Source organism: Diabrotica undecimpunctata, chromosome 3 (assembly GCF_040954645.1).
Source record: "Diabrotica undecimpunctata isolate CICGRU chromosome 3, icDiaUnde3, whole genome shotgun sequence".
Classification (NCBI taxonomy): Eukaryota; Metazoa; Arthropoda; class Insecta; order Coleoptera; family Chrysomelidae; genus Diabrotica; species Diabrotica undecimpunctata.
In genome coordinates, this window is record NC_092805.1 from 49,732,065 (window position 1) to 49,758,290 (window position 26,226).

General features: G+C 33.3%; 1 long non-coding RNA gene across 1 annotated transcript; it reads left to right on the forward strand.

The window, feature by feature from the left end:
* Positions 1–7,846: 7,846 nt before the first annotated feature.
* LOC140435587 (uncharacterized) lies at positions 7,847–24,590 on the forward strand. The gene is made up of 3 exons (XR_011950180.1): positions 7,847–7,910; positions 24,184–24,335; positions 24,392–24,590. It is a non-coding gene; the product is annotated as an uncharacterized lncRNA (long non-coding RNA).
* Positions 24,591–26,226: the final 1,636 nt, after the last annotated feature.

Here is a 26,226-nt window from a genome sequence, read left to right on the forward strand (position 1 = left end):
CAAGTAAGTAAATCCGTTCAATAAATATCTGGACTGGACATCAGCTGCAAGTCAGAATTTAATTCCAAACTGATGATCGTGTTTATTCGCCTTGTACTGGGTAAAACGGCATCTTGCCTTCGTGGAAAAAAGCTGTTCATCGATAGATATAATTTGACCAAGTATATAGCATAATATACAATTTTCTATAAATGGGTATAATACTCCAGACACAAGTGCAAATTTATCTGTTGATAATCGCTAATACCTGGTACTCCTCATATCAATACGGATAAAGCTCATTATTTGTGTAAATTGGTTTCTAGATATCGTCTTTTAAAAAAATTTCAGTCCCATGTACCAGACCACATCATCTTTATGCTAACATTTGTAAATTGTAATGTAAATGTAAATTTGTACAAATGTGAATTTGTACAACAAGAAGTTATAAGGACTTTTGGTTACGAACATTCATTCTGGGATTATTGGATAGAACATTGATTGTGGGATTAATATTATTTGGTGTTCGGAAATTTGTGAAGTAAGAATATCAAAGGATTAAGATATTTACTGTGAATGTTCATACTTTAAGGTTATGTTATGGTTTGATTCAAACTTTTTCATGATTGACTCACTGATTCATTCACTGATTTCAAACAAAATTATTTTTTACTGTATTTCAAGATATATTGTTGTTGTTTTTATCGAGGATTTTTCCAAATTATTCAATAAATCATTGATAAAAATCATAAAATCTTTTTTAAATGCTAGTGATTTTATCTCGTAAAGACTAAATATATTCGTTGTCTCGTAGTTTAAATAGTTAATAGTAGTTGTGTTATCAATACTGAAAAATTCAGTAATACTGTACCTATATCTTCAACACATGGTTACTAGACATTGTATGCTCATATCTAAAAAATAAACTCAAGAACTATTACAACATTCAAAAAACATTTTTTTAAACACTTATTATAGCAATTTGATAGAAACGTTACAGCAGAATCTTATATTATAACTTAAACTACTTCATTAAATAAATTTTTTGTTTTAATTTGCCAATTAGATCATAATTATTATTTAGTATTTCTTGGATTTAGGTTCAATAAATAATATTAAACTTGGAACTAAATTTTATTGTCCATTGAAATCAACGTTTCGACAGGAAACCGATTTTAAAATGTGCATGGTTAGGAACAAAAGACTATTGTAAATATATAAAAAAACTTAGCGAAACGTAAAACGGGACACTGACATTATTGAACTAACTGAAATAAAATTAATATCTAATATCTCTTGGTTTACTGTCATTAGTATATAATTATTTTGATGATCTCTCTCCTGTTGCCGACAAGAATGTAGCGTAGAATAATTTTTTAAATAATTTTAAACTGTTTGTCCTTGTTTTAGTGAAGTGTTATGTACAATTTATGTTTAATTACATGTTTATCTCATTCTGCGCTTGCTTAATAGCCCAAATTTGACGAAATGCCCCTAATGATGCTGTAGAAGGCGAAAGTACTTGTGCAAGATTTGATTATTAAAATTGTGCTCGATATTTGCGTTTAATTTTTCAAAGTTTACAAATTTTATTGAACATTGATATCACGCGCGTAACTGACAGTCAAAATCGACAGTCACTTCAAGCGTTATTTGTGAGAGAATGGTTCATTTTGCACAAAAAGTGTTAATAAACATTTTTGTTTAGAATTATCTTAGCTACATTTTTTATTTAAAACATTTTTTTCTACAGCATACAAATTCTTGGTAAATCGATTTTTTTGCGATTTTACCTCCCTACCAGGGGGATTTTAGGAAGAAACCCGCGGTAAAAGTAGTAAACTTTTTTGCATCCTTTTTGTGGTCGGTCGTTTGTGGTTGTAGAAAGCTGTAAGTTACATTTAAGGGGTCGAAAAAATGTAAAAAGAAAAACTCTGTCTTTTGCACTTTTTTTCTTAATTATCGCTATTTTTAAACAATAAACAATAAAATTTCAATTTTGAGGTAGTCAAATATTACGTAAATTTAAAAAATGAATATTTTATGTTCGATAATTTTTATTTTGTAGGATTAATATTTCTCGAGTTAAAGACTAGAATATAGGCGCCAAAAGCAAAAATTCTCGATTTTTTCAGATTTTGTTCAATAAAAAATTAATCACCAGGTTTAAGATTGGCGCATGTCATGATTATTAATACAAGGTACATCCTGATGTGATTTCATCAAAAAATAGACTTCTATGGAACACGTCCATAAATTACAATATAGATCCATAGATACAATTACAATCCATAGATACAATAGTATAAGAAAGATTTTATACCTGCAGGGCATGTTTTTAGAGGAGACCTATACAGAGTCCTTCAGCTTGTCCTCCTCCTCGATTAGGTGAACACCGTGAGCAACTCGTCCGTATATTTGATAACGTTAGGGTTTCTAATATTGCACCGCCGCAAGAAGAAGAAACTAAATTTATGCTTAATAAAAATAGTTTTCATTTTTTTTGTGGTTTTGCCGTCATTATCATCAACCTGTATGCGTTCACTGCTAAACATAGGTCTCCAGCAGCTCTTTCCATCTGTCTCTGTCTTGTGCGGCTTGCATCTAGTTATTGCTAACACGCTTCAGGTTGTAAATATATCTAGTTAGTGGACGGTCCCTGCTCAGTATTGCTTCTTGTCTTGGTATTCAATCTAAAATACGTTTTGTCTATTGTTTGTCTGATAATCTGACGTGTCCTGCCCAATTCGTTAGGGATTCGGTTTCTTAGAGAGACACCCAATATCTGGCGCTCCATAGCCCTCTGAGACACGAGAATCTTATTAGCTACCTTTTTTGTGAAAGTTAATGTTTCCGCTCCATAAGTGAGTACAGGTAACACACATCGGTCGAAGATTTTCCTTTTGAGGCATATGGTTAGATCCGAGTTAAATATATGGTTTAATTTACCAAACGCTGCCCAGGCGACGTGGGAGCTTACATGTCTGGTTATCTGTGCCCAATCGAATTTCATGTCCTAAGTACTTATACGATGTAGTCTGCACAATATCCCTTCCATCAACAGCAATATTTCAATTTAGTACCAGATTAGTCATTTTTTGCGTTTTGTTCATATTAATTTTAAGTCCTACCTCCAAGGAAGCATGATATAAGTTTTGAAACATTATTATTGCATCATCCATACGATCGGCTATAAGGACGTTGGCATCTGCAAACCTCAAATGACTGAACTTCTCTCCATACCATGCTCGTTCAGATGTGCCTTCTTACAAGTATGTTCTAAAAGCGTCGTGAATAGCTTTGGAGAGACGGTCTTTCCTTGCCGTACTCCTAGCTGTTTACAGAATTTCTGTTTCTTGTTCAGATAGTATTTTGCCAGTTGTGGCATTTTGGTAGATATATTTAATTATGTTAGTATAGCGATAGTCTATTCAGCATTCTGTCAATGCTTTTAACATTTTCTAATGGCTTATAGTATCGAATGTTTTCTCCTAGTCGACAAATATCAGTGCCAATGGTTTGTTGCATTCTGCAGACTTCTCTATAAGGTTCTTTATTACTAGTAAGTGGTGGTTAGTGCTGTATCCCGATCTAAATCCAGCTAGTTCTCTAGGCTGATAGAAGTGTAATTTAGTGTCCAGTCTTTTTTTGATAATTTTTGTGAAAGTTTATATATGTCTGAAAGCAAACAGATAGGACGGTAGTTTTTTAAATCTGTTAGGTCTCCTTGCTTGTGTAGGTAATAAAATAATGACTGCATTGTTCCATTGAGAAGGAGTTTTTCCTTGGTAGATGCATTCGGTGAAAAGCTTGGCCAACACCTGGATAATTTTATTTCCACCTAGTTTGATAGCTTCGATCACAACTCCGTCATCGCCAGGGGATTTATTATTTTTCATTTCTAAAAGTGCCGTTTTGATTTCGTATGGAGTATGGGTTATTTCTTGCATTAATTCTAATCCCTGGTTTGTGCTTTTGGACATAGGCTGATCTTGCCTTTCGTCGGTGCTCTCATACATTTCGCGATAAAAGGATTCGAGAACCTCAAGGATTTTGGTTGTATTAGTAGTAATGTTTTTATCTATGTTTTTTATTTTGTACATATTTTTGTTGCCTATGTTGTTCATATTTCGCCTCAAAACTTTTAAACTTTTGTTTTCTTGAATTATTTTAGTAATTTTTTTGTATTGTTTGCTCTTACGTCTTTTCATTGTTGGGTATTTGCCGTATAATATATTAAATAAAAACATGTTTTATTAACCTTCGCATATCTAATTAGTTATTATATGAGAACAAGACGGTAGTCACTTTCACTTATTTGATCATATAATTATGTCGTTGTTGTTTTCCTTTCTGTAAAATTACAGGCTATCAAAAAAAAAATACTATCTAAAAGAGATCGATGAGATCGTCAAATAACAGCTAAGAAAATTTCAGAAAAAAACAGTAAGAATTATTGAACAACACTGCAAGAAATCAAGTTATCTGAATATCACTTAATATGCCCCAATTTCCAGTTCTTCTAAAATCAACATTTACTTTCAAATATGTGCTTCCCCAAGTTTTTATTATACTATAAAACAAGTAAAACGATTTTAGGAAACGAGCTCACATTTATGTTGCAATTACTGAAACATTGAAATAGCACACCGGGATTTTAATTAACGTACACTCCGTTAATTTCGCCAGAAATAAAGTTAAACTTGATTTTCGGTAACCAGTTATATTGTAACTAGTTTGTAACAAAAAATCGAGTTTCCGTCTGTTAGTTACACCCCAAATAAATGGCTTTAAATATTTCTCATAAAAATTATAATTTGTGAGATTTTAAACTACATACACAAGTTTACTAATTTTTTCTCTACAACACCATGTAACATAACAACCTTACAAAAAGATGTGGAAATAAATGTTTCTACTTACAATATTTTATTTAAAAATCCACAAGGAAAATAATTCCTGAAGCTGGCTGTATACCACGTATCACAAAAAAGAGGTTAAATATTTGTAAATGGGTATATTTAAAAAACCCTTAAAAGGACTACATCAAAAACACGAACGTTTTCGGAACAACAGTTCCATCATCAGGTTAAAAATACAAGTTCACATGCCTGAGCCACCAAAATATTAGGGTAAAAACCGTTTAAAAATATAATATAAAGTTACCAAAGATTGTACATAATGTTATTATTATTATTTGATGTTTAATATTTCAATTAAATTTTACTTCAGGTAACATACACCCATGCTTTAAGTGAGTTCCAGCGTCCGGAGAGTAAACCTCTTCAAACCAGGTTACAAACTTAATACTTTATTTGGTCTTAAATAGTGTTTATTTTTTATTTAGCGCATGGCTACATCACAGGTTCATATATATATACATATATATATATATATATATATATATATATATATATATACATATATCAAACATCTAGATTATAAATATATTCGATTGATTGCCGGGTTGCCGTTATAGGATCTAATCGGGCATTCCTCTACCATGTGTTTTACTGTTTGCCTTTCGGCGCCGTAGTCGCAATTTCGTGATTGTATTTTTCCCCATCTAAAAAGTGAGTCGGAACATCTGCCACAGTTCGTCCTTATTCTATTGAGTATGGTCCAAATTCGTCTCGGTTGGTTGAAGCCCTCAGGTTTGCTTGTAATACGTGGCATGTTCCAGTTAGCTGGTGCAGCGTTATTCTCCCATTGTTCTCTTCACCGTTCAGTTACATTAAAGTTTTGATCTACTAGCCTTTTTGCTGTTTTTAGAGGCGGGTCTTGAACGGAGCCTATTTATGTCTCTGGCGGAAGTTCCGACATGGGAGTGGAGCTCAGGATCAGTATTGATTGTTGTAAATTCTCTGACAAGGGCATGTTCCCGGCGGATGGGTGGTGGAGCTATATGACTCAAAGCTGGTAACTAGTAAGTGGGCGTGGCCTTGATTGTGCCCGATATAGTTCGCATGGCTTGGTTGAGTTGGACATCAACACGGTGAGTATGTGGACTGTTTATCCATACTGATGCACAGTATTCCGCTACGGGGTATACCAGTCCTAATGCGGTCGATCTAAGTGTGGGTGCTGAGGAGCCCCATGTAGTGCCGCAGAGCTTTTGCAGGATGTTGTTACGAGTTCGGAGTTTTGCAGCAGTCTTAGTAAGATGCTCTTTAAAGTTTAGCGTTCTGTCAATTGTAACACCCAAGTATTAAATAGTGTTTTGTTTCTGCAACCCATTTCGGAATTTTCTATTTGTACTCCATCATCAAGCTTGTGCTGTGAAACTAGGAAGGATTGGATTATACGGGAGATAGAGTACGTTAAGATTTAAATTAAATATACACATTATAAATGGCAACACTGCGCTCTGTCGACTTTCAACGAACCTCCTTTGCCGCGTCACCAATAATTTGTCATTATACAGTGGTTGTTTAGAGCAATAAGAGCGTAGATTTTTAATTTATTTTTGTGAACAACATGTCTATTTACACGCCCGCAGAAAAGGTTCCAATAATAAAATGCTTTTATGGCGGTAATTCTGGACAATATGTAGATTTATTTTCTATGTTTTTGAGGGGAGACCAATTCATTGCGTACTGTCAGTTCATAATATTGTTAGAAATGTTGAGAGTTGTTATTGCCTCAAAATTGCAGAAAATCTTGCTCAAGAAGTGTCACCAGAAAAAGTTGAGGAAAGAGAATAAGTACCGGAATACACAAATTTGTGCAACAATCGAGGTAGATTGAACACATTCAAGTTGAAGGGTTGCTAGAGAGTTAGCTGTTATCAATGTTACTGTATCGAAAGTATGGAAACAGCACGGTTACAAGAATTTTATATATATAAATTCAGCAGCTTTATCCAGACGACTACTTTTGAAGAATGGAGTTTTGTGAAACTCAATGGGAGACACAATCCTTCCATTGAGTTTCACTAAAGGCCATTAACGATATACTATTTGAAGGTCAAATGTGAACCCTGTGTAGGAATTCTGTGCAAATTAATGCTTTTTCTCCTACATCTACTCCATATAGTAATGTGCAACCAAGTCCTGTCTATTTTGACAGTGCGCAACCTCAACTACTATTGAACAACAGACCACGAACAAGTCAGAGTCTCCTACCGTTTGTAACTATTTTTCAACTTTTCATAAAAATATAAAATGTACAGTAAACTGAGATATTTAAAATAAATTTTGTTTTGTGTTACAATAATCTTTCCTACTTTATAAATAATAATAAGTTTACAGAAACTTTGAAGAGCTAAAACAGCTGAACAAAATAATATCTTCTTCTTCTTCTTCTTTTTATATAGACATGACTCTGTCTTTTTTCAATGTGCGGGAACCGTCTCTTGTAGTCTTTACTACTCTATTTGTTGTCATTCGGCTCTGCATCCGTTTCATTCTACTCTTCTATTTCTTACCCAGTTTGTGATGTCTTCCACCTTGCTTCTACGTCGTATATCTATACATCTAGCTCTGTTCCATAGTGTCTTACCATCAATTTTTTAAGTGTTTTCATCTTTGCTGTTTATAACATCCTTTTTGTCCTATTTGTGTCGGTCATGTTTCTGCTGCGTAGGTCATTATTGGTCTGATGACTGTTTTGTAAATTCTACCTTTCGTTTCTTTCCCGATATTTTTATTTCTCCATATTGTTTCATTTAGGCAGCCTGCGGCTCTGTTTGCTCTATTTACTTGATCTTCCACTTCGGTTTCGAACTTTCCGTAGCTAGATAATGTGATGCCTAGATATTTAAACTTCATCACTTGTTCTATTATTTTACCTCCCCGCTCCAATTTACATCTCGCTCCATTTATCCTTTTTTAGTTCTTACTTTTTTTATGATTTCATCTTTTTTCAGGTTGAACAATAGAGGACTCGGGGAATCTTCCTGTCTTACCACATTGCCAGCTTCAGTAGGGTCGGTAAGTTCTTCTTCTACTTTTACTTTTATTGTGTTGTTTTGGTAGATATTTTCGATCATTTTGATTATTCCTAGAGATATATATCTTGCATACAGTTAGTGGATAACGTCTTTTAATTTGACCCGGTCAAATGCCTTTTTAAGGTCCATGAAACATAGATATGCTGGTTTGTTGTATTTTAATGATTTCTGTTGCACTTACAAGTTCATTCAATTTATTTGTTATCACTTTGGTTGTTAATTTTAGTGTTGTGTTTAATAAATTAATTCCTCTGTAATTTTCCGGGTCCGATTTGTCTCCCTTTTTGAAGAAAGGTATTAGGATGCTTGATCTCCATTCTTGAGAAATTCTGTTTCATTCTATTATTTTTTGGATTAGTTTTAATAGTTGTTTGGTCAGATCTGGTTTGTCAGTACAAACAATTTGTCAGTCTAAGTACATACAGGTATGTATTTAATTATGAATACAACTTGGCATTCTTTGTTCCTAAGAAGGATCAATGCCAAAAGTGTGTTGCTTTTGAACACGCGGATGAAGAAGAAAAGAAAGCGATGGAAATTTGATGGAAAGGATAAAATATCTAAATCTTATACGGTTGACTGTTTTGACTTAGAAGCTACATTACCACTTCCAAAAGGTTATGTCTCCACGTCTTAATATAAGTCAAAACTATTGCGACCTGGCGAGTAAAGGGCAATGCTCTGTATATTGTTTTATGTGGCATGAGGGACAAGGAAAACGTGGACCTATATAAATAAGGGTCATATCTCTTAAAATATCTGCAACGAAAATTCGAAGAATACGAGGGAAATAATTTGGAGGGTGTATTTTATTCAGATAATTGTTCGTGACAGCAGAAAAACAAATTTGTACTAGCAGCTTACTTTTATGCATTAGCCAATTACAGTAAAATAATAGTATATTACTTTATGAGGCGGAGAAGCACTCACTTCGAAGCGTCATGGGAATACATTCGATCAGCGCAGTAGCCCAAAAAGTAGCTAGTTATTTAAATTTAAAAGATGCAAGCGCATACACGGATCACTCTTTACGACGAACTTCAGCAACACTTTTAATTGATGGAGGCGGAAATCTAGAATGCCTCAAACGACATGGGGGCTGGAAATCAAGCACGGTTACCGAAGGAAGGATATATAGAGGATTCAATAAGAAATAAGAACGATAATGCTCAAAAAATTTTAAACCCTCATGATTCGCCAACATCGGAAATTATTGCTGAAAGTTGTTCTCGACTATCAGTATCATCAACAATTACCAATGCGTATCAAGAGTCGGGAACATTTTTGCACGGTTTCAATTTTGAAAATGCCTAATTAATTAATTGTACTTTTAATATTACTATAAATAAAAATGATGTTTAATTGTTGTTAATGACATTTGTATTGTTGCTTTGTGACATGTTTCATATTGTTGCCATGACAACATTTTTCCCTCCGCCGTAAAGAACTGGGAAAAAAAACTGCTGCCGGCGGAGACATCAAACTTTGACAGGATCAAGTTAGATAGGTAATGTCATCATTATTTGACGTTTGAAGAAAATAGTAAATTACTTTATGAGGCGGAGAAGCATGGCTTTTCTTGACGCGCCCGATATTACGCGCCGAACGAAGTGAGGCGCGTAATAGAGGGCAAGTCAAGAAAAGTCGCTTCTTTGCCGAATAAAGTATACTATTTTTTCTTGAAACGTAGCAATTTTCAACCATAAATAGTACAATTCATACGCTATTTTTACTCGAAATTAACTGTGACAACTATCAAAGTCGTCTAGATGTTAGAAATTAAAATAATTAAGTCGTCGGTGGGATTTGCGTATCCCTGGTTACAGTTGTTTGACAGTTTTTTGCAATTATTAAAGACAGCTTATTGTTGTTGCAACCGCAAGCGCAAATTTAGTGCGAAAATGGAAAACCTAAACGAAATTGAGTCCACGGCTAATGATGCAGTAGCACGTTGGAATGATTACTGAAAGTTATTCTCGACCATCAGTATGATCAACAATTACCAATGCGTATCAAGAGTCGGGAACATTTTTGCATGGTTTCAATTTTAAAAATACCTCATTAACTAATTGTACTTTTAATATTACTATAAATAAAAATGATGTTTAATTGTTGTTATTGACATTTGTATTGTTGCTTTGTGACATGTTTCATATTGTTGCCATGACAACATTTTTCCCTCCGCCGTAAAGAAATGGGAAAAAAAACTGCTGCCGGCGGAGACATCAGACTTTGACAGGATCAAGTTAGATAAGTAATGTCATCATTATTTGACGTTTGAAGAAAAAATTAATTACTCATAAGTACCTGGTTATTGAACATACTCAAAATGAAGGAGACAATATCCACTCCCTCATAGAAAAAAAAATATAAAAAGGAGTCTTAGATCAGGGCCAATTTCAACACCAGATCAGTACGTAACATTAGTGCAGACGGCAAGGAAAACCGGAGAACCTTTTACACTAGTGGAAATAAGTTAGGATGACTTTTTTGATATAAAAAAGTTGACTTTGCAAACCTCCTTAAATTTTACTAAAGACTCTTTAAATGATACTGTGAAGTTTAGTGAAGTGTGAAGTATGTGTGTTTAAAGTTGAAACAGAAACCAAGAAAAAATCTGCGAACAAGCAACACTGCCTCTCTGAATTTTAGAAACATAAAATTAGAATGTGTTTACAAAGCGCCTCTAGAGATACCTAAAAGAAAATATGAAGACCTAATGGAATTATTGAGGACCAATGCTATTAAAAAGAGCCATGCACATTTTTATAACTGTCTCAAACCCTATAAAGAATAATAATCAACAGCAACAAACTTTGCGTTGTTTGTGTTGAGATTTTTCCTATTTAAGCAGAAGAAGAATGCACTATTTTTATATTCTGTTTTCTGTTTCTATTTCTGTTATTCTGTTTTATTACCTTATTTTTTTGCAATCTATAATTTTAATGTTTTGTCGCACACTTAAAAGCCATAACAGTGTGTTCAAAATAAGTTAAGAACATATTTTAAAGGGTTGATTTAGTTATACAAAAATATTATTAGGTAGTATTTTTCTTTATAGAAACTTATAGAGTCAGTTTTTTCAAAATGTTTAGGTTTTTTATTGTTATAGTTTGTTGCTTTTTATTTTTCTAGAAATAAGGTATTTTTACAGAAACGAGTTGTAATATTTTGTCGAATAAAAATCTCAATAAAAGCATTTTTTTTATTTATTTTTATATTCTTCGTCTTCAATTTGTTACTTATTTTAATAATTGTTTTAAAGAAAATATAAATATCAATAATGACACATTTTTAATAATATAAATTTTTTTCTCTAAAATAAAGAAAAAAACAATTTTATTTTCATTTTATATGCTTTTTTTATAAATAACAAAACATGAGAAAAATATTTAAAACTGACAAAAAAATATTAACAAAAATCTCAATTTACTATTTTTAAATTACAAAACTTTTATTTTTTATAAAGTCTAATTTATTAGATGTGCCATTATTGCATCCAGTGAGCGATATAAGAATTGAAGGGCCAAGTGGAAGAAGGTGTTATGTAACAGTTTTTTAAAAACTTAGTTTTGTCATGCAAGAATGTTTTAAATATTAACGGCAATACACAAACGCATAAGGTTTTAAGTACAGTAAAATTATTAATAAATACTGGAATAAGGAGTCATGGGCACATAACGTCTTTTTCCATTCATAAGCTACCTATTGTAGCTTATTACACATCTCAAATGACAACACTGCTTCCTCTATTCATCGCCTGATGTCTCGAGATCATAATAAACGTTAAGTGAAACGGAACACAACAGAAATATTCGCGCATAGATATGTAATATACTGTAGGGTACTATAGATAAGTAATAATGCTATTAGCGTCATTCCTCTACTGAATTTAGTCGACTGTCGAGGAGTAATTTTTAACATAATTTCTCTCGCTTAGAAGGTATAAAAATATGTCTCAACGCGGAAAAAGGTTGGTTGAAAAGGCGCAAGCACAATATACTGATTTACCAGTAAATGAAATAGAAGGTGCGTATTTTTTTAATTATTACTGAAAGTAAACAAAAGTAATTATTCTACATAACGAAATTTAATTTTTAGTTGATGCTCAACACATATTACCTAATAAATAATAGATTTCCGATTTACCAATGACACATATGTATGCATCAAGTGGCATTGAATATATTTCCAGTGAAAGAGTGCTAAAAGGGGTGAAAATGGTACAAAATTCCATTAATGAAGAAGATAGAGATTCGAGTTCTTTAAATATTAACATTGAAAATAAGATGGAAGGTAATTATTTTTTTATTAGTGTGAAAGTATGAATTATTCAAGTCTTAATACTTAAGTTTTAATATTTTCAGTTTCAATACTGGTACTTTTTAGTTGACACTCAACAAATGTCTGATGATGATTGGATTCACCTGTGTCATGTTTATTTGAATCAAGTGGTAGTGAATACGTTCCAGGCGAAGAGGAATCTAGTGACAACGGTGACAGTGTAAAATTAGCAAGTATTGGAGTAAGTAGTCGGGAAAATAATAAACAGGGAGTGGGAAATCTTGAAGCAGAAGAAATTATTACAAGCGTAAACTTAGAAGAGCTCAGTTCAATGAATAATCTTTAGACATTATCTGTAGAGGCAACAAACACCGCTGAAAATATAAACATTTTTAATGCTAGCATAACGAAAAAAGGGACAAAAAGAATTAAAAGTTTTCCAATCAAAATAAAAACTATAGCAAGCTTAGGGTAAGAAATCCCGATGCATGGAAAAGAAGAAAGGCGTGACTTGCTAGAGAACAAGGCCAAGCCTACACATCCAGCACAGGTAAAATTGTACCAGAAAAAATAGCTCGTTTAGAAAATCTGTATACGGAAAAATGCAGACTAAAATGCAGCAGTAAATTTAAGGATGAAAAACGAGAATCAATATTAAATATTTTTTTCTTCAAACGCCAAATAATGATGACATTACTTATCTAACTTGATCCTGTCAAAGTTTGATGTCTCCGCCGGCAGCAGTTTTTTTTCCCATTTCTTTACGGCGGGGGGAAAAATGTTGTCATGGCAACAATATGAAACATGTCACAAAGCAACAAATACAAATGTCATTAACAACAATTAAACATCATTTTTATTTATAGTAATATTAAAATTACAATTAGTTAATGAGGTATTTTCAAAATTGAAACCGTGCAAAAATGTTCCCGACTCTTGATACGCATTGGTAATTGTTGATGATACTGATGGTCAAAAACAACTTTCAGCAATCATTCCCGATGTTGGCGAATCATGAGGGTTTAAAATTTTTTGAGCATTATCGTTCTTATTTCTTATTGAATCCTTTATATATCCTTCGGCAACCGTGCTTGATTTCCAGCCCCCATGTCGTTTGAGGCATTCTAGATTTCCGCCTCCATCAATTAAAAGTGTTGCTGAAGTTCGTCGTAAAGAGTGACCCGTGTATGCGGTTGCATCGTTTAAATTTAAATAACTAGCTACTTTTTGGGCTACTGCGCTGATCGAATGTATTCCCATGACGCTTCGGTAACACTTTCCATTTTGGTACTTGATAAAAAATCGGTTTTCTGTGAAATTTTCAGGCCGCAGTGATGCATACTTTTTATACAGTTTAATGTAGTTTTGACCAATTATCGTAAAAGATCTAATTTGTCGTGTTTTACTGTCTGAGATTTTGATAATTATTACATTTTCTTTATCCTCAATGTCCACAGTCTTCATTTTTACCATTTCGTCGCATCGATAGGCGCCGGTAACCCCAATTAACAAAACAATCTGAAATATTTTTATAATTTAGTAGAGTATACTACATGCTTTGCAATATAATTTTTTTTACCTTTAATCCTAAATACAACTTATCTGGCGCTTCAAACAAAAATTTATCAAACTCGTCTTTAGTGAAAACTTTAGACTTCTTTACAGTATATCCTTCGCTTGTTTTTTTGAGAAAGGCACGTAACCTTAAAAATTTGATTATATCGACATTTTTTCTAATAACTAACTCGGATTTTATCATAGAGTATCGTGGCCACATTGTAGAAGATTTCCATTTATTTTCATTTTCCATTATATTAAAATATGCCAGTAAAACGTCTTCGGTAACTTGCCGTACTCCTCTTGTATCGCACCACTCTTGGAAGTGCTTGTACGCTAACCGATACTTTATTCCGGACTTGGAGGGTCCCAAACGTGCTACTGCATCATTAGCCGCGGACTCAATTTCGTTTAGGTTTTCCATTTTCGCACTAAATTTGAGCTTGCGGTTGCAACAACAATAAGCTGTCTTTAATAATTGCAAACAACTGTAACCAGGGAGACGCAAATCCCACCGACGACTTAATTATTTTAATTTCTAACATCTAGACGATCTGTCAAAAAACTGTCAAAGTTGAAACACGCTTTTTGAAGTTCCTTATAATTTTTTAGAGATTTAAATAGTATTAAATACAGTTCCGTAGTAGTATTCATAGAAATTAGACGTACAATTAGAAATACAATTAATATTGTGCTTTAAATTGTGAAATTTGTTGCATTCTAACAGCAATATCGTTTGTTGAACCACCAACCATATGAGTGTCAATAGCGGGGGGAAACCCCCTGACCCCAAAAAACCCACAAAACCAGCTATATCTGGAAATATATTCGATAGTCAAAGTGATGCCGAAATGGATATTTCTGTAAGTACTCCAATTCCAATTAATTTGATTAATAATGCAAATACAATCAATCTGAATGAGACACAACAAAAAGTAATAAAACAGGTAAGGCAAGCATTTTTATTCAATAGTAATGATCTAGGCCCATATCATGTATATATCGAGAATAGCTCTACTGAGTTTAAAGGTAAACTAAATCCTTTAAAGATTGGTGAAATTATTTTGTCTAACTTTCCTGAAGCAGACAATATGATTTCAAGTATAGACGCCATTGGCCGAAATAGAATTAGAGTCAAATGCAAAGATTATAAAACTGCCAATAACCTCATTAAAAACAAAACTCTAGAAATATTTCGTTTAAATAATTTAGATCTGTATATTCCAAAATTTATTTTACACAGACAAGGAGTTATTAGGGATATAGACACAGATTTATCGGAAGAGTATATTAAAAATAGAATTAAACAGTATGATAGTCATTGCATATTTGAAATTGCAAACGTTAAAAGAATTACGCGTAAAGTAGAAAAAATTGTTAATGAGGAAAAAATTGTCGAATATGTCCCTACTAAATCTTGTATTGTGACCTTTAAATCGCAAACTTTACCTAAATATATAGTAATCAATAAGGTTATTAAAGAAGTTGAAATATATAAACAGAAAGTTTTGTTATGTTTTAACTGTCTTAGATACGGCCACTTGGGAAATCAATGTAGGAGTCAGCCAAGATGTAACAGATGCCAAGAAACCCATAATTCAAAGAATTGTACAAAAGTTGAGTTCACACAAGTATGTTTTAGTTGTAAGGGGAATCATTTGACCACAAACTTAAGCGCATGCCCAGAATTTACACGACAAAAGTTAATAAAAGAGACGATGGGTTTAACAAATGTTAATTTTTACGATGCAAATAAACAAGTGCCTAAGAATTCATATGCTAGTGTTCTTAGGACCAATACAGCCAACAATGATACAAATTTTCCACAAAATTCACAACCTTGTACTTCTTCCCAAGGAAATAATTTTGCTAAATTCATATTTAATCCTCACACAAATACCAGTAGGCCGAATAAAAGGCAGAAACCAAATAATTCAGACCCAACTGATATAGCTAGAAAAGAAATAGTATCTACAGTTTCCATTCCAAAACATCCTGAGGGAATAGTTAAAAGTCAATTTTACCAAAAAAACTTAAACATTGCAGATTCACGGTCAGAAGAGTTAAATTCTTCTGTAATAAATGTCATTTTAGATTCGGTTCTTACAATTATTAATTCAATTAAACAAAATAATAATTTTAATATTTCAAAAGCTGATGTAATTCAGATAATTAGTAACCATTTTAACCAAAATCTAGCATCAAATTCGCAGACTTAAATAAAATAAACATATTACAGTGGAACTGTCGTTCAGCAGTTGCCAATAAAGAAAATTTAGAATATTTACTTCATCAGAACGACATCACTATAGCTCTATTATCTGAAACCTGGTTCAAACCGGGAAAATATTATAATTTTAAAGAATTTAATTGTGTTCGAGCTGATCGCCCTGATGGATATGGCGGTTGTGCAATCCTTTTGAAATCCAACATCATATATGAAGAAATAAATTTTCAAAATACGTATTCGTTTACATATAAGTGTATTTCAATAAAAATTTCACATTTCAAGAAACCTTTACATATAATTTCTCTATATAATGAACCCAGGAATAAAGTTTTAATTCAACAATGGATCAATTTTTTAGAAAATATACCAAAACCATTTATAATTGGAGGCGATTTTAACGCACACAATTTGGCATGGGGCTGCGAAGTTGATGATAAATTAGGTAAAGATCTTCTAGATGCTATAGAATACTGTAATTTAGAATATTTAAACGACGGATCCCCCACTCTTGCTATTTCCAATAAACCTTCTGCTGTAGACTTAACCATTTGTTCCCGAGATATCGCCTCTCATTTTCGTTGGAATACTCTACAAGAACCTTATGGATCTAATCATGTGCCAATTATTTTTTCATCACAAAGTTTCTCCGCAGCAGAAGCCACATCCAGTAGAAAACATAGAATATGGAACCTTAGCAGAGCCAATTGGATGATCTATACCAGTACTTTGGAAACAATGAAAATACCATTAATCTACGAAGAATTGTTGACAAATATAAACCAAGCAGCCAACGTCGCTATCCCAAAACATTCTTCCATTAAAGAAAAAAACACAGGTCATATTCCGAAACCATGGTGGAACAATCATTGTCAGTTAGCAGCTGAAAATAGAAAACATGCGTTTATAAATTATAAACAAAATCCAACGCTCCAAAACCTAATGGAGTATAAACGACTAGATGCTATTGCAAAGAAAATCTTCAAACAGAAGAAAAAGAAAAATTGGATTGATTTTTGCGAAAGCCTTAACTCAAGAACACCAATAAAAGATGTCTGGAAAAAAGTTAATTGTTTTAAAAACCGCAAACAAGCCAACAAAGTACCTATTGATCCCGAAGATACATGGTTGCAGGAATTCCATAGAAAAATTGCACCGGCATGGGTTCCAAATGACGACACTGTACAAGAACATATCCAAACAGTACCCCGACAAAACCACAATTTTGACGAAAATTTTCATTTATGGGAATTGCATCGAGCCCTTGAACAAAGAAATAATACTTCTCCAGGTATTGACAATGTGTCATATTCGCTGTTATACAACTTACCTATAGAATATAAAATTTCACTAGTAAACATTTTCAACAATATTTGGAAAAATAAGACACCAGTACCAAATAGTTGGAAAGAGTACCTGGTAATTCCGATTAAAAAACCTGGCAGACCAGAACGTGATCCAAGTTCTTACCGACCTATCTCCTTATCTTCATGTGTTTTAAAAACATTTGAAAGAATAATTAAAAATAGATTTGAACATTGGCTAGAACACGATGGTATACTTCCAAGTTCCCAATATGGTTTTCGCAAGTCTAGGTCCACTCAAGACGCAACTACAGCTCTAGTTACTTCAATTCAGCTTAATTTTACGTCAAATAAGTCTACAGCAGCTGCGTTCCTTGACGTTTCTGCTGCTTTTGATAATGTTAATTTAAACATTCTTTACCAAAAAATGTTGTATATTGGAATCCCTAGATCATTTGCTCTCTTTTTAAAATCTTTGTATTCTAACAGACTAACTTTTTTAAAAATTAATAATGAGGAATTTTCATACTCTCGACTCACTAATATTGGATTGCCACAGGGGAGTATTTTAAGCCCGATTTTATACATCCTGTACAACATAGATCTTGAAGTTAGTATACCGAACCATACAAAAATTCTTCAATATGCTGATGATGTTGTTTTATACACAGCAGGAAAATTGTTAAGTACCTGTGAGGATAATTTGAAAATCACATTAGAAATCGTAAATCAGTACTATGAAGAAATAGGTTTATCAATTTCCGACACAAAAACTGAGGTGTGTTACTTTTCACAAAAACATAGAGTTCCACAAGGCAATCTTAATGTGGGAAAGTTTAATTTCCCTATAAAAAACTGTATTAAGTATCTTGGTACCTATCTAGACAGGAAATTGTTATGGAAAGATCACATTCATCAAATTGTCAAAAAATCAGAAAACGCAATAAACATTTTAAGAGCTTTCTGTAAAACAAATTGGGGAGCAGACCCAAATATTGCTTTGATGTTTTACCGTAACATGATCAGGCCGATTTTCGATTATAACTGTCATTTATTTGGATCAGCGTCCAATACACATCTAAACAAACTTGAAATTCAAAAAAATAAATGCCTGAGATTATGCCTAGGTTATTTAAAATCCACTCCAGTCCAAATAATGGAAAATGAAGCGGTGGAACCTCCATTGCATTTACGCCGCCAATTTCTTAGCGACAAATTCACAGTCCGAATTATGTCCAAAAATTGTAAATACCTTCAAGATCTTAATGAGCTATCAGTTTTAGACCTCACCCATAGGTACTGGAGAACTAAAAAATCTATACCTTTGGTAGAAAGCTATCTAAGTACGGTAAAATATAACGATATTCTCTATAAAAGCCAAATTCCGCCCTACTACGGTGAAATGGCAAAAACACTATTTTCTAGAAAGGTTAGGATATGTTACTTAAACTCACATTGACTCCCAAATATGTTTGATATAATCATTAAAGAAAAATGGACAAATTATCAGTACATTTTTACTGATGGGTCAAAAGATGCAAATGGAACGGGCTGTGCAATGTTCCACGAAAATAAAAATTACCATCACCAGTATAGCTTACCCGGTGAATGCTCAATATACACAGCAGAAATGATGGCAATAATGTTTGCTCTTCAGTATGTAGTACTGAATCCGACTAGCAACTATGTTATATTTACTGACAGTAAAAGCGTGGTCGACAGATTTAACAACATTCAAACAGTTAAACAAATAAACCACATTGAACTGGAAATTCTTAAAATTCTTTATGAAACTATACAATTAGGATTAAATGTAACAATTACATGGATCAAGGGCCATTCGGGAATAAAAGGCAATGAGATCGTTGACAATTTGGCTAAATCAGCATACATGCTTGGAGAAAAAGTAAACAGAAATTTAATTCCAGCGACAGATATTGACACCGTTAGTAGACAAAAACTTAAAAATAATTGGCATTTACATTACAGAGAATGTAAGACTGGCTTAAACTTTTATCATTGTAACACTAGGATACCCTCTATAAGATGGTTCTACACAGAATCTAATCGACATTTTATAAAGACCATTAATCGGCTGAGAGCAAATCATGCTCTTACGCCATCTTACATGCATGGAATAGGCTTATCAAATACTCCCAATTGTACTTGTGGTAAAATAGGCGATCTAACACATATTATATTAGAATGTGATTTACAAATTATTAATATAAACGAACTTTATAAGGAATTAATAAATTCTAAGTGTTGTTTTCCAACAAACCTTAATCTTTTAATATTTTCAAATAATATGGAAATTCTTCATTGCATTTACAAACATGTTAAAATATGTAAATATAAGTTGTAAATAGTATATAGGCGTAATCTGTTAATGTGGTTTGAAAAAAAAACAAAAAAAAAACAAAAAAAAAACAAAAAAAAAAGTATACCACAAATTAAAAAAAAACAAAAGAATTAAGAAAATAGAAATAGAACAAAAAACAAAAAAATAAATCCAAAAAAAAAGAACAAAAAAAAGCAAAAAACAAAAAAAAATCAAAACAGCAACAAAACAAAACAAAACAAAAAAAAACAAGAAAATAATAAAAGAATAAAAAAAAAACGAAATAAAAATATATCAAAACAAAATGTATGTACCTATCCATAAAAATATTAGCTATATGTAGTACTAACATTTGACTATGAATCTGCAATCAATAATAATTGAAATTCAGACGATTTTAACAATAAACACAAACAAGTCTGGCTAATTGGCTCTGCCAAAGCCATTTTTCAGAAAAAAAAAAAAAAACATCTAGACGACTTTGATAGTTGTCACAGTTAATTTTGAGTAAAAATAGCGTATGAATTGTACTATTTATGGTTGAAAATTGCTACGTTTGAAGAAAAAATAGTATACTTTATTCGGCAAAGAAGCGACTTTTCTTGACTTGCCCTCTATTACGCGCCTCACTTCGTTCAGCGCGTAATATCGGGCGCGTCAAGAAAAGTCATGCTTCTCCGCCTCATAAAGTAATATACTATTTATGCACTTGATATTAATGGAAAAATGCTCTCCTATTTAAAAGATTTATTCCTAAACCGGTAGCAAGCATCAGAAGAGATGCAATAAAACACAAATCTGTATCGTATCGATATACTCTTGTATTCAATAACGAAGAAATTTTTGTGTACAAAAAACCATTGTGTTCGTTATATCAAATAGGAATGAAAAAGTTAGATGTCATTAAAGGCAAGCTAGCCAGTGGAGCATCAGCTCCATCTCTCGATAAACGTAGTCGACACTGTAATAGGCCAAACAAATTAAATGATCTTGTAAAACAGGTGATAATGAATCATATTTTAGAATTCCCTGCAGAAGAGTCCCACTACTCACGCACCAGTAACCCCAACAAAAAATATCTGCCACCTAATCTTAATATGTCAATCATGTATCGATTGTATATTGCTAAATGCAAGGAAAAACAAAAACCCTAAATGTATTTTATAAAAAAATCATCATATGTCAAAGTTTTTTCTACAGAATTTAATTTATCGTTTAGCCATCCAAAGAGCGATATATGCAGTATTTGTGATTCAGGGCAAGCTAGTGAAGAACACCATGAGAATATTAAGATAGGATTCAACTTGATGTGTAATGACTGCACTAAAGCAAAAAACGATAATACTGTGTGTTACATTACAATGGATTTGCAGCAAACTATGCCTTTGCCAAAGATAACAACATCAAAAGCTTTTTATTTGCACCAAATATGGTTATATAACTTGGGTATCCATGTTGTGACAGTAAATGGGCAAAGATCTGTTTTTCAAACACGGACAGAGGATGTAGCAGGTAGAGGTAGTTCTGAAATTGGAAACTGCTTGTGGAATTTTATTCAGACATGTGATGATGTTAAATATAAACAACATTTAGTAACATGGTCGGAGTCTTGCGGTGGTCAAAATAAAAATTTTAATTTGATTATTTTGTATCAGTTAATGATAGTTCGAGGTTATTTTGACAAAACAGATCATAAATTTTCTGAAGTCGGCCACACGTATTTGGACTCTGATCGGGAGTTCGGAAGAATTGAAAAAGTGCTTAGAAGACATGGAACTATAGTTCCATGTACAACAGTACCGGGAAATAATTAAATCTGCCATTGGTAAGAATTGTATGGTTAATGATATAGAAACCTATTTTCATGGCCTTGATAAATTAGGTACTGAGCTTGGCCTGATAACCAGAAAAAAAAATTTACTTAATCAAAAGGTCCGCTTCAGAGATGGCATTAAGTGGATTCGAATCGATGAATTTGGAAGCTACCTATACAAAGAGTCATATGATAAATATACTCCATTTCATAATGTTTCAATATTTAAGAATAAACCAAAGGTACCCACAGAAAATGTCCACTTTTCTAGAATTTTAGAGAAGACTGGAAATATATTAGACAAAAAAATTGCTGATATTGTTACACAGTTGCCATATAGAACATAGGATAGATAAATAGATAGAACATCATGGATATTACGAACGTGTGATTCGTGAATATGACTTTACTTAATCAGTAGACCCATTTGTACCTTTCGGTGTTGGGCCGTTTATAATACAATTCATTAAATTACAATATTTTACAGTCTTCTGAGGTGTCCTAGCTCTTAACGAACTTTCTCCATTCCTTCCTATTGGACGCCATCTGTGTTGCTTCCTGCCAAGTCTTACCCTTACTCTGCAGTATCTGCGAGATGTCACTGTTCCATTTTTTAATGAGTCTTCCTCTTCTCTTCTTTCCTATTGCTTTGGCGTCCCACACTCTTTTTACTTGTCTATTATTGTCCATCCGGGTTAGATGTCCGAACCAGGCCAATTTTTTCTCCTTTATTAAGTCGAGTATCGGTTTGATTTTGAGTCTTTCTCTTATTTCTTCATTTCTAATTCTATCAGTTCTTTTTACTCCGATCGTTCTTCTGAGGTATTTCATCTCTGCTGCCTGAATTCTGCTCTGGTATCTTTTGTTTAATATCCAATTTTCTGCTCCATATGTCACTGTAGGTCTATATATTGTTTTGTATATTGTCATCTTGGTATTTGTTGATATTTCTTTGTTATTAAGGAATCCTCTATCTAGTGGTTGGAATAGTTTTCCTGTGTTTTCCATTATGTTGTTAAGATCGTCCTCGATGTCTCCTTTGTTGTTGATTACTGTTCCTTAGTATTTGTATGAATTTGTCTGTATTATTTTTTGTTGGTCTATCATTACTTCTATTTGATCTTCCGTCCCTTGTTTCCTTAATATTTTCATTATCTGAGTCTTCTCTTTGTTTACGTTTAAGTTGTATTTGCTTGCTTCTAGGTCCCATTTCTCTAAGTTGTATTTCAGTTTTTCTGCAGTTTCCGCAATTAATACTATGTCGTCTGCAAATATACACATCTCAGCGTTTATCATTTGTATTCTGTTCCAACCGATGCACTATTTCTTGAATGTTTTCTTACATTCTTTCACTATCTCATCTATTACATTTATGAATAGCACTGTGCTGAGACTTCCCCCTTGTCTAACTCCTTGAGTTGTTTCAAATGGTTCTGACTTTATATGAACGTACGTGAATATGAACAAAACAAAAATGCTCCAATACCGCAAAAACGTCAACGAAAATGGTAATATGTTATTAAAACATTATTTTTTATTATTTCAACAATAATCTCAATCCGTTACTGATTTTGTGAATAAATAAATGATTTATTTTGTAATTAACTCTTTATTTAGGTAAACAGTCTATTCCTTTTGGTATTTGGTAATAATAAAAAAAGGTGTTATGTACATTTTTTGTAAGAAGGAGAAACTGATAGTATTAAGAGACTTAATATATACCAAAAACTGATTACTTATGTCCTAACATAAACCATATAATGTACTATAACAGCTTATAGACAGCGTCATTCATAGACATGATTCATAGGGTCATTTGAACGATAGAGTCACAGAATGTGATTATATCAATCAAGGTTCTTCAAAATGATCAGATCTTTGTGAACGGATCGTTCGTGACTTTCTCATCACTAAGTATTAATATTTCTCAGGGAGAAAACGTCTCCCTTGCATCAGTGTATTCTTCTTCTTCAAGTGCCCTGTCCGTTGCGAACGTTGGCTATTAACATGGCAATTCTGATCTTATTTGCGGCGCTTCTGAATAGTTCGACCGATGTGAGCCCGAACCACTTCCTCAGATTTTGGAGCCACGAGTGTCTTCTCCTGCCTGGCCCTCGCTTACTGTCTATTTTTCCCTGGACAATCAATTGCAGTAGACGGTACTTATCGTGTCTCAATATGTGGCCTAGATATTCAAGCTTTCTTTGTTTAATTGTATTCACGATTTCTTTCTCCTTTCCGATTCTTTGGATTACCTCTGTGTTGGTGACATGTTCGGTCCAGGATATACGAAGAATGCGTCGGTACACCCACATTTCGAATGCTTCTAGTTTTCTCGTGAGCGTCTCCGTCAGCGTCCAGGCCTCCACACCGTACAGTAAGATCGGAAAAATGTAGCATTTAACTAGACGTAGTTTTAGGGGAAGAGACAAATCCCTGCTTATGAGGAGCTTTTTCATATTGCTAAATGCTGCTCTAGCTCGTTCTATTCTCGCCTTAATTTCTGTGGCCTGTTCCTATTTTGCATTTACGTTGGTGCCAAGGTACACATAAGATTCTACATGGTCAATTAGTATGTTACTTATCCGTAACTGTCGAGCAGGCTGTTGCTTCCTGCTTATCAGCATCCACTTTGTCTTCTTGAAGTTGAGGCTCAGGCCGTATTACGCATCAGTGTATATTCAAGTTAAATTTTAATTTAATTTGTATTTTTAACAAATATTTCAGATGATGTGGTTCCTGTTAGAAGAAAATGCTACTCTCCTTCTTCCCCTGCTGGCAAGGGTGCTAGATGGGAATGTTCAGGAACAGAACACAGTCAAGAATGGCATCCTTTTGATATGGATATACAGTGTTTGATTGAGGAAGCTTGGGCCACAGTAAGCCAAAAAAAAATAAGCTTATGTAATTTTTACACATCTTTTTTTATTTTAAGGGTGATGAAATGTTGGATATGAGCAAAACACACCTAGGCTTTCCGTACCTCATAAATTTTAGTAATTTGACTCAAAGATGGTTAAATAATGGATATCTAAGAAATGTGAGAAGAATTAAGCAGGCTACTTACCCTTTGGTTAAAGTAAAACTTGAAGAATTGGCTCCTGTTACTAGTAAAATAAATTTTCCAACTATTCTAATATTAGGTTTTAAGAAAAAAGGCGTTGTTGATTTCAGATATCTTAACAACTTGCCATCGTTATTTAAAATTTTATTTAAAAAAATTGCAGTGGAGACTGTTGTAAAGTAAATATTCTGAATGTGTATTCTTTATTTTTCATCCAATATTTATAGTTAGTCCTAGTATTTGTTTTTCAGCATCACTAGGGACTTTATTCTATTATATAAGTCCTACTGAATCTACCACCATTGCATATGTTTATACAAGGCGAAGGCAGATCAGTGATGCACAGATTAATCCATAGTCAGCGACATATAAGCCAGATGCATGGTACTGACAACAGAAAACTAATCGAGGAGCTAAAAGCCAATATTGTGATGGGGCAACCTATCGATGCAGCAGCTACGATATATAGCTTTGACAATAAGTTCACAATTAAGATACCAGGCAGGGAAGACTGGAATAAAGGTGTACCCATACAAGCTGATGCTACCTGGTACAAGGATGGCTCAAAACATCAGAGGATGTGGGAGCCGGCATAGTAGGGACAAATCAAGGGATACATTTCCCGGTAAGTCTATCTAAAGATGTGACAGTTTTCCTGGCGGAAATAACGGCAATCCATCAATACGTGGAAGAAATAGAAAGGCAGGAAAGAATGTTCCGTTCAGTTGCCATCTTCACAGATAGTCATACACTCAATTCTGTAGAGGTAAGTTCTAAGCTAGTATGGGATTGTGTGTGTATATAAACTAGGAGACCGTAGCAAGGTTATGGTAGCCTGGGTACCGGGGCACGAGGGTCATAAGGGCAATGAAAAAGCAGATAAAATGGCCAAACAAGGTTCATCAATGTTATCAATTAGACCGGAACCCCTCTGCGGCGTTGCAAAGACAGTAACAAGAACGGCTACAAGGAAGTGGGTAGCTCACAAATCTCTGAAATGGTGGAGGAATTCACCAGGACAAAGACAGGCGAAACAGTTCAGAATAGAACATTCGCCAAAATTTACGACAGACCTAAGTTGATGGGATTATCAGATGATGACCTGTGCAGATTCTGTCACCTCGAAGAAGGAACATCAGAGCACATTCTATGTCGGTGTGACAGTCTGGCAAATGAGCGGTTCTTTGCATTAGAAGAAGAAAATCCACCGGCAAATAGCTATATGGAAGGTACAGTCTCGAAGCTATTAGACTTTTTAAAAAGGGTCAGGCTAGAGCATGTTATCTAGGACTAGAGGACCACAACAGATCTGATAAGGTTGCAGTGGAATAGGCCAAAAGGACGCCTCTCTAAATCTATTTATCTATCTATCTAGTATACAGTATTTTCTGATGAACATGATCAAATGCCTTAGAGAAATCGGTGTAAATGGAATCAGTTTGCTTCTTGCTTTCAATGTAGAATCTCAAGTTGATAGGTTAATAGATTAGTCAAAGTTTATTTGTCTTTGGAAAAGCCATGTTGCTTCTGGTATATAAGATATTATTATATTAATATATTCTTAAAAAGAAAAAGTGGAACGATTAAATCATTTTAGATCATTTTTTACACATATTGTAAGAAAGCAAAATATTTGTATTGTTTAAAACTCTTCTACATTATGTTTTCATTATTATTGTCTTATTAAACTTTATTTTTAGTTCCAT